General features: G+C 35.6%; 1 pseudogene; it reads left to right on the forward strand.

Annotated features, from left to right (window-relative positions):
* Positions 1–1,141: 1,141 nt before the first annotated feature.
* Positions 1,142–2,137, forward strand: LOC131070793 (photosystem II protein D1-like; annotated as a pseudogene).
* The last annotated feature ends 9,931 nt before the right edge of the window (positions 2,138–12,068 follow it).

Genomic DNA, 12,068 nt, shown 5'->3' on the forward strand with positions numbered 1-12,068 from the left:
GGGTGGTTTATCGAAAACCATCCACCAACGATCCCAAATTTTTTTCACAATAATAGAAAGTTTTTTTTTTTTTTGGTCTACGGGTTGACCAATGCGGGGATTCACAAACAATGCGGCGTAGCGCCTTTGGATATCTCGAGATCCTTGATCTCCTTACAGTAAAAGCCATCCACATATTGTTCCCTCATGGAATCTCGCCACAAAAGAGCAGCATTGTGCTCCTCAGTGACAGTTTCTATACTCTTTATGATCGACGTGAGGGGATCAAACATTGGGTTCAGGCGAGGGATCCTACGATAGACATCTGCAATCTCCCTCAATTGGTTCAAATTTTGTGCAATTAAATTCTTAATTGAGGGGGGGTTTGGCAAAGGAGGGTTTTGTGCAAGAGGGTTTGGTTGTTGCGGTTGTGGTTGATCAATGTTTTCACTGTTATCCCCCATTTTTAACCTAATTGAATGTAAACAATTGAATTTAGTTAACAAATTTGAACAATTTTATATTTGATTTAAAAAAGCCTAGTTTTCATGAAAAAAAACATATTTTGAATGAAAAAACAAATAAACATTTAAAAAAATACAAAAAAATGAATGAAAATGATGAAAAACAATAAAAATCCTACCTTTTAATGGATTTTTTTGCAAATTTGGGTCACAAAATCGGATATCGGGTCCAACCGAATATCGAATTTTAAAAAATCGCACAGGTCGTGGGTGAAAAATAACTCACGGGCTGTCACAATCCACTTATATTGTCTCGAAAAATCAGATATCCGATAAAATCCGATATCCAATTTTAGTTAAATTATTTTAAAATAACATTATATTATATAATATAATATTATATAATATAATATTATATATTATTATATTATATAATATAATATTATATAATATAATATTATATAATATAATATTATATATTATTATATTATATAATACGTATTATATAATAATATAATATTATATATTATTATATTATATAATACGTATTATATAATAATATAATATTATATTACATATCGTATCGAGGGATAGAATGTTGGAAAGTGGGCCATTCCTATTCCTGACCCAGTTCTCCGGACCCTAGGTGATACTCGGTCGGGGTGGGGAGAATTGTTTTTGCGATTGGATCACTAGCATTGAAACCGTCTTTACATTGGATGGTTCGGTGTCTTGATGATTCCTACCCTATTGATTGCAACCTCTGTATTCATTATCGCTTTCATTGTAGCTCCTCCAGTAGATATTGATGGTATTCGTGAACCTGTTTCCGGTTCTCTTCTTTATGGAAACAATATTATTTCCGGTGCTATTATTCCTACCTCTGCAACCATTGGTCTGCATTTCTATCCCATATGGGAAGCAACTTTTGTTGATGAATGGCTATACAATAGTGGTCCCTATGAGCTAATCGTTCTACACTTCCTACTTGGTGTAGCTTGCTATATGGGTTGTGAGTGGGAGCTTAGCTTCCGTCTAGGTATGCGTCCTTGGATTGTTGTTGTATATTCAGCTCCAGTAGCAGCAGCTACTGTTGTTTTCTTGATTTACCCTATTGGTCAAGGAAGTTTCTCTAATGCTATGCCTCTAGGAATCTCTGGTACTTTCAATTTCATGATTGTATTCCAGGCTGAACACAATATTCTTATGCATCCATTTCACATGTTAGGTGTAGCTGGCGTATTCGACAGCTCTCTATTTAGTGCTATGCATGGTTCCTTGGTAACTTCGAGTTTGATCAGGGAAACTACCGAAAATGAGTCTGCTAATGCAGGTTACAAATTTGGTCAGGAAGAAGAAACCTACAATATTGTAGCTGCTCATGGTTATTTCGGTCGATTGATCTTCCAATATGCTAGTTTCAACAACTCTCGTTCTCTACATTTCTTTTTAGCTGCTTAGCTAGTAGTAGGTATCTGGTTTACTGCTTTGGGCATCAACACTATGGCTTTCAACTTAAATGGATTCAATTTCAACCAATTTGTTGTTGACAGTCAAGGTCGTGTAATTAACACTTGGGCCGATATCATTAATCGTGCTAACCTTGGTATGGAAGTGATGCACGAGCGTAACGCTCACAACTTCCCTCTGGATCTAGCTACTGTTGAAGATAATTCTATAGACGGCTAATTACTCAATCCAATGAATTGTTAGTGTCTTTCAAGGTTTTAGACTCCGATCCTGCATGAGATTGACTTTGATCACTTATACTAGGGTTAGACCTATTGCTTTCACTAATTTTCCATGTCTATTGTTCGTAGTTGCTCCGAACGTGATCGTTTCACACTTTTGGTCTTCTCTGTTCGGACAGAGCCCAACCATGGAATAGTAGGGCACAGTCACATGAGCGATCAAAATTATCATATTATATGATATATAATGTAATATAATAATATATTATATATTACATATTATATAATATATAATTATATTATATATTATATATTATATATTATGTATTATATAATATAATATTATAGTATATTATATAATATATTATTATATTATATTATATAATCTAATATTATATTATATATTATATATTATTATATTACATTATATATTATATAATTTATTTTTTAATTTAAAATTACCTATAAATATTGGATATCCGATATCTGATTTGCTTAGGTGTTTACCATGCCAAGGTGTACTGACACCTAGGCCAAGCAAAAACTCAACATGGATTTTCGCGTTTTTAGGCGAGTGGAAAAGGCTATGTTTTCTACATTGGCACTTTTTGGCCCCCCATGATCCTGCACTAACCCTATATTCAAACAATGATCATATCATTTAAAAAAACCCTTTCCAAAATCATGATAAGGAAAAAGCCTCCAATTTGGGAAACCATAGCAATAAAGTCAACTACACCAGCGTGTCCCATGAATATATGATCAACCGGATCTAGGAAGCCAACAATAGAGTCTCCAAAATAACCATAAAAGGAAAAGATCTTGATTGTGTTGTTGCCACTCGTTGATCCAAGGTGACCTTACAAATAGTCACATCAAAAACTCAACCCACCACATAGTATAATGTCTTGGATCAGCTAAAGAAAATTATCGCACAAATATCCATCTTTGACCTCTTGCACATATCACCAAACCACATAGAAGTCCTAGATAAGGCCTTATAAGAGTATTTAGTACCCAATGGCATAAACCTTGACAAGTTTCAGGCCATGGTTGGACAACTCTCTACCACTCAATATGTTGTGCTCACTAAACAAGATTTGCCTACACAAACATTTCCACAATGATCCACTCCATATGGAAGTCTACATCCATAAGCACAAGATCAGATGAGTTTTGATAGATGGTGGAGCTAATCTTAACATTTGTGCATTGAAGTTGGATAAAGCTTTAGGATTTTTTGAGGGATGTGTTGATGCATCTAAGAGGATAAATATATAGAAGCATATGATGACATGGAGTACTTTCCAAAGGTCTCGTCACTCTCCACATAAGAGTTGGTCTAGCAGTGCAAGAAATGGTATTCCAAGTTTTGGACCTTAATCTCAAGTACAATATGCTTCTCAATCAACCATTGAATCATGCCATGAAAGAAGTTCCCTCCACTTATCACTAGTGCCTCAAATTTCCCCATAATAGAATAGAGATCACTATACCTGATCAAGACCCCTTTTAGTACTGCAACAACCTAAGAGGTACTACTGCAAATCAAATCCATCAACCAAGTAGATTCTTCATCATCTACCTTAGTTACATAGATCCCCTATCTTCATCAGAGTTTGCCACACCATCCATTTCCTCACCCAAGATCATGATCTGTGTAGAAGACAAGGGATGTAAAGAATATATTTTTGCAGAAGCCTTTTTCATTGGAAAGTTACTAGTATCACCAAGGTCCTATGGAAAACCTCAACAAGGATAGCAGTGAAGAAAACTCACTATTCAGTAATAGCCACCCATTATCTTCACAAGGTGGGGTGAACTTAATGAGGAATCCTTAGAAGAAGATGTCTCTAACTGGCTATATAGAGGCGACAAATATAGACCATCAATTCAACTACTTGTAGAACAATATGGAAAAGGATTCACAATCATGCATAAAAGTGATTATGATAGATTTAGTGGTCATGGCGCACTAAAACAAGGTGTTGTAAAACCAAATCTGCATAAGGCACAACAAAGGAATAGAGGATTAGGGTATCAACCACTGATTTTGGGTTTCATAAGTAATTTGTTGCCTCCTGAGGAGAATGTTAATGATTGTAATGAGGATGAGCCTGATGATGATAGTTAAATTGAGACTAATTCTAATGAGTATGAATGAGACGCACCTAGAAGTTCTAGCACCTATTCTGTTGATTGAACTTATACAAATATCAAGACCTTGATGATGATGTAACATATGAAGATAAAAAAAATTGATCCTAAATCCTAGAGACGCCCTTTTGACATCCCATAAATACTATCTATACCATAATTGTCATACCATCCTAGCTTACAAATAGCATGATGATAAGATATGCCTAGTATACCCTAAACTTATCAATTGGGGCCAACGAGATCCACCAAGTTTAGACATATTTGAAAGATGATGAAACCATCACTGAGTATTTAGGAATTTGAGATGGTATACCATTTGATGATCATAAAGCTAGTTTCACCATTGAATTTGATGATGCAACTTGATTTGGAGACTCTAGTCCTCCACCTAGTCGTAAAAGTGAAAATATTTAGTCTTTAGGTGAAAATCGAAAGACACCTTCTGACCGCAGAAAAAGTAAAAACAAAAGGCATATCCGATGGTGAAAACCTCTTTGAGATGCCAGTGGATGGAAGGTTGGACTCTCTCTCAACGAGCAAATAAATATCCTCTTTGTTAGTAGAACAATCACAAGAAGTTAATGTGGGCAGCAATGATAGTCCAAAAATAGTTCACTTTGTAGAATCACTCACATTAACAAAGAAGGACAACCTCACCAAATTCTTCACAACAAGGCAAATCAACTTTGTGTGCCTCTTACTCCATATAGAAGCCGAGGAAGATGCACCCATAGAATGTGTTATCATTCAAAGTGGAGCTCAAAAAGTTGTTAGATGTGGGTTTTATTAGGCCAATTGACTATGTGGAGTGGATATCAAACCTTGTTCTAGTTACTAAATGAAATGTGGGTATAAGAATCTGCACTGACTTTTGAGATCTTAATAAAGCATGCCCTAAAGATAATTTTCCCTTGCCAAACACATACATGATTGTTGATCTTACATCATGATATGAAATGCTATCACTTGTGGATGGGTTCTCTAAATACAATCAAATCAGAATAGCATCCAAAGATCAACATAAAACTTCATTCACATGCCCATGGGGTACATACTATTGGAACGCAATTCCATGTGGCTTGAAGAATGTAGGAGCCACCTATCAGAGAGAAATGATAACCATACTCTATGACATGTTGCATACTATAATGGAAGATTATGTTGATGACCTACTAGCAAAATCAGTTACCCTGAGTGATCATCTAAATATCTTAGAAAAATCCTTGATAGATTGGAGCAGTACAAGGTTAGGCTAAATCCTAAGACATGTGTCTTCATCGTCATTTTGGGGAGACTTCTAGGGTTTATTGTATCTCATTGAGGAATTGAAGTGGTCTGCTAAGGTCAAGGCTATCATGGAAATGACCCCACCTACTAATATAAGTCAACTATAGAGCCTACAAGGGAAGTTGTAGTGTATCCAAAGATTTATTGCCTAGTTCGTTGATAAGTGTCATCCATTCCAACATTTGCTCCATAAGGGAGTCCCATTCAAACCCATTCAAATGGATGGAGCAATGCCTGTAAGCATTTAAGTTACTCAAGGACCACCTACTTCCTTTACTAGTGTTAATGGCCCCTGTTCAAGGAAAGCCTTTTGTAGTCACACAAATCTGTCCAGCTTAATTAAATAAATATTCACTATTTATTTGATTAAAAATCCACTAGCCATCAGTTAATTAAATTAATATTTAATTAATTTATTCCCAAACATTCTTCTATTAATTAAATAAATTATTCAATTTATTTTAATCAAATTCACAACCAATTAAATAAATAAAATCTATTTATTTAATTAAAACCCCCTATTCCTCTTTTAAATAAATTAAATAAAAACATTTATTTAAATCATTATCCCCCCCCCCCCCCCCAACTTGCATTTTCCTACAAATGCAACTTGCACACATTTATTGAAATAAATGAATTTTTTATTTTAATAAAATCCTATTTTCCCTCACCCACCAAATCCACTTGCAAAATCTAATCCCCTTCTAGATTCTTCTAACCCCTTCCTAATTAGCCTAATCCATCCCCTAATTATTGTCACATTCCTAAGCAAAATGGAGTCACTTCTCAAAGACTTCAAAAGTCTTTGAAAAACATTTAATACTTTGTGTATTCAACAAATTAACCCCCAAAGTCTTCCAAAACCACTAATGGCTCTTACATGACCATTTATGGCTCTTACATAACCATTTATGGTTATTTCAAACTTGTCCCCCCAAGCATTTATTGTTTTGACCATATTCATCCTTTTCACATTTGCACAAGAGTTTGTCCATTGGATAAAAGCTTTATTCTTTGAATAAAGAGTTTATTCATTCAATTAACCTTGACTTTAACTCCCAAAGTCATGTCAAGCATTTAATGCTTATTCCCTCTCCTCTCAACCTATCTCACATTGACACTTGTCATCTTGGGATTGGGTTGAAAGCCCTCACATGGATTTAAAATCATTCAATCCTGACCCTTGTTGAGATTACTCAATCTCAACCATCCATTGCTCCATTTTTCCTATAAATAGAGTCCATTTCTTCATAATCCAGATCCTGAAAACTTGTATGCATTTAACCTATAGGCATTTTAGAGAGCATTTAGCATAGCAAACTCCTATATTGTCATTTTGGTTAAAATAAATCATTTTAGTATCAATAGCTTAATATTAGCTTCTTTATTTACATTTAGAGCAATATTTCAATCTCAATCCTCCATAAGCATCCATAGTGCAAAAAGCTGCTGAGAGCTACACTATTTTGGAACTTGGAGAGGAGAGGAACAAGGGAGAAGGAACTAAGAGCATGCTAAGAGGCATTTGGAGATGCCTCATTATCTTTGTTTCGTTTGTTAGATATATTAGCATGATTTTAGTGTCTCTTTTGATATGCCTGTTTAGATTAGTTTTTGATTGATTAACACTAACGATTTTCAGGTTTTTTGTGTTGTTGGTCATTTGCTAACCTTGTCCATTTTGCAGAGCATCACCTTTATTATTATATCTCCACTACTACCTCATCCTTGGGAGCCCTCTTAGCTCAACATGATGAGGAGGGAAAATAAAGGGTGATTTATTACATCAACTAAACACTTGTAAGATATGAGTTAAGCTACAAATTGATAGAGTGTGCATGCTTAGTTGTCATCTTCACTTCTCAAAATCTTAGACACTACACACTTAATCATAAGACTAAGATCAGATTAGATTGAACCCCTCAAATATCTCCTGCACAAAGTAGATCTCATGAGGAGGTTAGCCAAATGGGTAATGATTCTTAGCAAGTTCGACATAGAACATGTTGATAAAAAAGTAGTAAAAGGACAAGTGATATAAGACTAACTTGTAGATTCCTCGAGTCTAGAAGATCACCCTATCTTATCATAATTCTTGGATGAGATAATATTCACAATGACCACATCGACACAATGGAAGCTGCATTTTGATGGATCTTACACTCAGTATAGAGCAGGAGAAGGTATCATATTTATCACACCCTAGGGGTATGCTATTCCAAAGTTCTACAAATTAAACTTTTCTTATACCAACAATATAGTGGAGTATGAAGCCCTTATCATTGGTCTCAAAATAGTTGTCCAATTGAAAATAAAGGATATTCATGTCTATGGTGACTTCCAACCTTTAATCAAACAGGTCAATGATGATTACCTCACAAAAGATGATAAACTCTTGCTTATAAGTGTATGGTAGATGACTTCAAGAAATACTTTGACCACATTGTGTTTGAGCAGATTCTAAGGATTCAAACAAAGCAATCGATAGAATGACCACAATAGGATGTTTGTTTGATGTGCCTAACAATGTAACACACTTTGAGTTCTTGGTGGAACAACTAATGATCCTCACATTCGATATTCCCTAGTCCCAATTCCCCTTTGTACAAAGATGTTTATAGCTATCTCCACGACGAATTTCTCCTAACATGTCCAAAAATCAATGAAAAACCCTTGTCTGACAAGTTGCTGGAAATATGTTATCATCGTTGATACCTTATACTATAAAAGTATTGATGGAACTCTCCTTAGATGTATTGAATCAATGGAAGTGCAAACAACTTTGCAGGAAGTATATGATGGTATCTATGGTGCCCATTCTAGTAGTCAAGTCTTAACAAAGAAGCTCATGAGGACTAGATACTATCGGCCAACAACAGAAAATGATGCCAATAAGTTTGTTCAAAGATTTTGCCAATGCCAGATACATGGGGACCTAATACATGCACCAACTCGAGAATTGCAACCAATAACATCTCCATGGCCATTCTCTCAATGGGGACTTAACCTCCTTGGGAAAATCCACGGGGGCTTCAATGGTCAAGCAATATTATATCACATGCATTCATATTGGGGGGTTTAATATCCCCAAAAAGATGGTACAATATATTGCCTATCTATGAAAATAGGGGGGTTTTAATTCTGACTGTGTATTGGGAGGGGGTGACAAAAAGGAGTTTAGGGCAATATTTTTTGAAAATATGGGGATTCTTTAGTATGCCATGAACACACGTGATATAACCTAGGCTCACTAAGTGAACCCCTCGTGGGAAAATCAACCCAACTTCTTCCAATGGACACAAGTTTATCCTCATTGCCACTGATTATTTTATGAAGTAGGTAGAAGCCATTCCCCTTATTAATGCTATCGACAAGCAAATCGCCAAGTTTTTACTCAATTATATCATATGCCAATACAAGGTCCCATTATCCATTGCAGACAATGGTCGCCCATTCATGAACTAAGATATTTGCGAGCTTTGTGACAAGTTCCACATCCAACACCATTTCACCACCCCTTAGTATCCCCAAAGCAATAGTCAAGTTGAGGCAACCAACAAAATGATCCTCGAAATCCTAAAGAAAATTGTCAATGATGCTGGCCTTGACTAGGACCTTCAGCGGAATCCTTCCTTATGGGCATACAAAACCGATATTCGCACCTTGATAGGAGCCACTCCATTTTTACTAGTCTATGGATCATAGGCCATACTCCTATTGGTGTTAGCACATGCAACAATGAGAGATCCGAAGACGGATATCCTCTCTTGAAAAGTGAGAAAAAATCACTCCAAGGTTAAAGGTTAGGTCTTAGCCATGTAGGGCAAATCAGTAGGAACAAAAGTGAATTGTATTCAAGGTAGTCGTTGGTTTTAACACTTCAAATTGGAAACTATGCAAAATTCTTCAACTGTCTTCTCATCTACTAAAACAATCTCTTTTTTGGGGTCTTTTTTGGCTTAAATGTGCATAAACAAAAAATAATAACAAGAAACCTACTCTAACATTCTATTCTATCCATGAGTGAAATAGATCACAAAAGGATCAAGGGTTTAGGAAAACAATGGAAAATAACTTTGAATTTAAAACTATTGGAAAATGTGAAGAATAATAACTCTCTCTCTCTCTCTCTCTCTCTCTCTCTCTCTCTCTCTCTCTCTCTCTCTCTCTCTCTCTCTCTATATATATATATATATATATATATCCGTGTGTGTGTGTGAGAGAGAGAGAGAGAGACTTTCTAGCTTTACCTTTATCTTTCTATCTCTTATTCTCTCCCTTTCTCTCATTCTCCATATATTTATTTTCTCTCTCTTTTCCTCTCTGTCTCACTTCCTTGACTTGATTATCTTCTTGATTTAGAGGTTTTCTTTTAGAATGTTTGGATCCCTATAATTGGATCCATAGTTGATTTGAAACTATCACTTATGCATTGGAACCTTTGTTGCACACACAACATCATTAATAAATGACCTATCAATTGACCTCACATATTGCACAATTATATGCAAAAATAAACCCAAATTTTTCTTAATTAACTTTCCACACACCTTTGGCACACCCATTGCACAGAGAGGTGTGATTGCTCGTAAATAAAAAAAAATACAGACAAATATCTATTTTATGCTTGTCATTATCAATTGTTGTGAAGGCTACTGAAATAGGAGGATTCTTTAAAATCTATATCTCCAATTTTACTACTGGTGCAAGGGGTCATGCATAGTCTCTAGCTTTTTGTGCAGACTTTTTAGCCATTATTCTTCCATGTGTGTACTGACAAGCATATCGTAAAGCCTGGGTGGCTTGAACTTCGTGATATGGTGTTGCAAATTCATCCGGATTAAATGCATTGAGTCAAGTGATCGATAATACCTGTGTTGGATATATTACATGGAACAATTTTGAAAGTAACAACATAGGGATTGGCACCTGGTCATTTGGATACCTCTTGGGGTATGCTTGGTCAAAGTTAATGGGGATCTTAACTAGTTTTTAAAATTTGAAGCGAGATTGGAACTTAAAATGCAATGATGAACGCTGCTTCTCAATGTACCTGGGTTGAATCATTTACATATGGAATTGGGCTGATTGGTTGATTATTCTTTTAGGCAGCCTTGATTTTGGCACAAATGTATAAGCAAAAAAATGTCGAATTTAGGCACACCCCCGGTAATTGCGTTTTCTTCAACATCTCCAGGGCTTTATCAACAAGCCCATTTTGTGCACATCCAGAAATGATTGCAATCTAGGAAACCATGTCATGCTGAGGCATTGTTTCGGAAAGACTAAAAGCCTCGTCAAGAACATCATTTTGTGCACATCTAGTAATCGTTGCAGTCAATGAGACCACATATATTTGTGCATTTTGTCAAATAGTTAACTACTTTTCTATTCTTCACACTTTCCAGATGTGTATTAGAACACTCATCAAAACTACATTAGTCTGAAACGCATATCTCATGATTTTTCCACGGATCTGTCTACCATTTTCAGCGATGATGCATTGGCACTCACATGGAGAATAGAAAAGAAGGTGAATATATCTGTCTGGACAATTATTCATTGAATATGGTGATTACAATGTGAAGGCCTGTAGAGGACACCCATGCCACTATGCAGTTTAGTTATATGATCGAAAACTCTCTGCATCCAACAAACTTTAGTTCTTCTGATACATGATGATAGGTTTATTTTGTGCATATCTAGTAATCGTTGCAGTCAATGAAACTATATACATTTGTGCATTTTGTCAAACAGTTCACTACCTCTCTATACTTCACACTTTCCAAACGTGTATCAGGAAACTCATCAAAATAACATTAGTTTGGAATGCATATCTCACGATTTTTCCATGGATCTGTTTTCCGTTTTCAGCGATGATGCATTTGGCACTCACATGGAGAATAGAAAAGAAGGTGAATACATCTGGCTGGACAGTTATTCATTGCATATAGTGATTACAATGTGAATGCCTGAAGAGGACACCCATGTCACTGTGCAGTTTAGTTACATGATCGGAAACTCTATGCATCCAACAAACTTTAATTCTTGTCATACATGATGATGGGTTTATTTTGTGCATATCTAGTAATCGTTACAGTCAATGAGACCACATATATTTGTGCATTTTGTCAAACACTACTTCTCTATACTTCACACTTTCCAGACGTGTATCAGGAAACTCATCAAAACAATAATAGTTTGGAACGCATATCTCATGATTTTTCCATGGATCTGTCTACCATTTTCAGCGATGATGCATTGACACTCACATGGAGAATAGAAAAGAAAGTGAATTACATCTTGCTGGACGGTTATTCATTGCATTGTGATTACAATGTACATGCTTGTTAAGGATGCCCATACCAATGTGCAATTTAGTTACAAGATCAAAACTCTGTGCATCCAACAAACTTTAGTTCTTGTCATACATCATGATAGGTTTATTTTGTGCATATCTAGTAATCGCTGCAGTTAATGAGATCAC

This window comes from Cryptomeria japonica, chromosome 3 (genome assembly GCF_030272615.1).
Source record: "Cryptomeria japonica chromosome 3, Sugi_1.0, whole genome shotgun sequence".
NCBI lineage: Eukaryota > Viridiplantae > Streptophyta > Pinopsida > Cupressales > Cupressaceae > Cryptomeria > Cryptomeria japonica.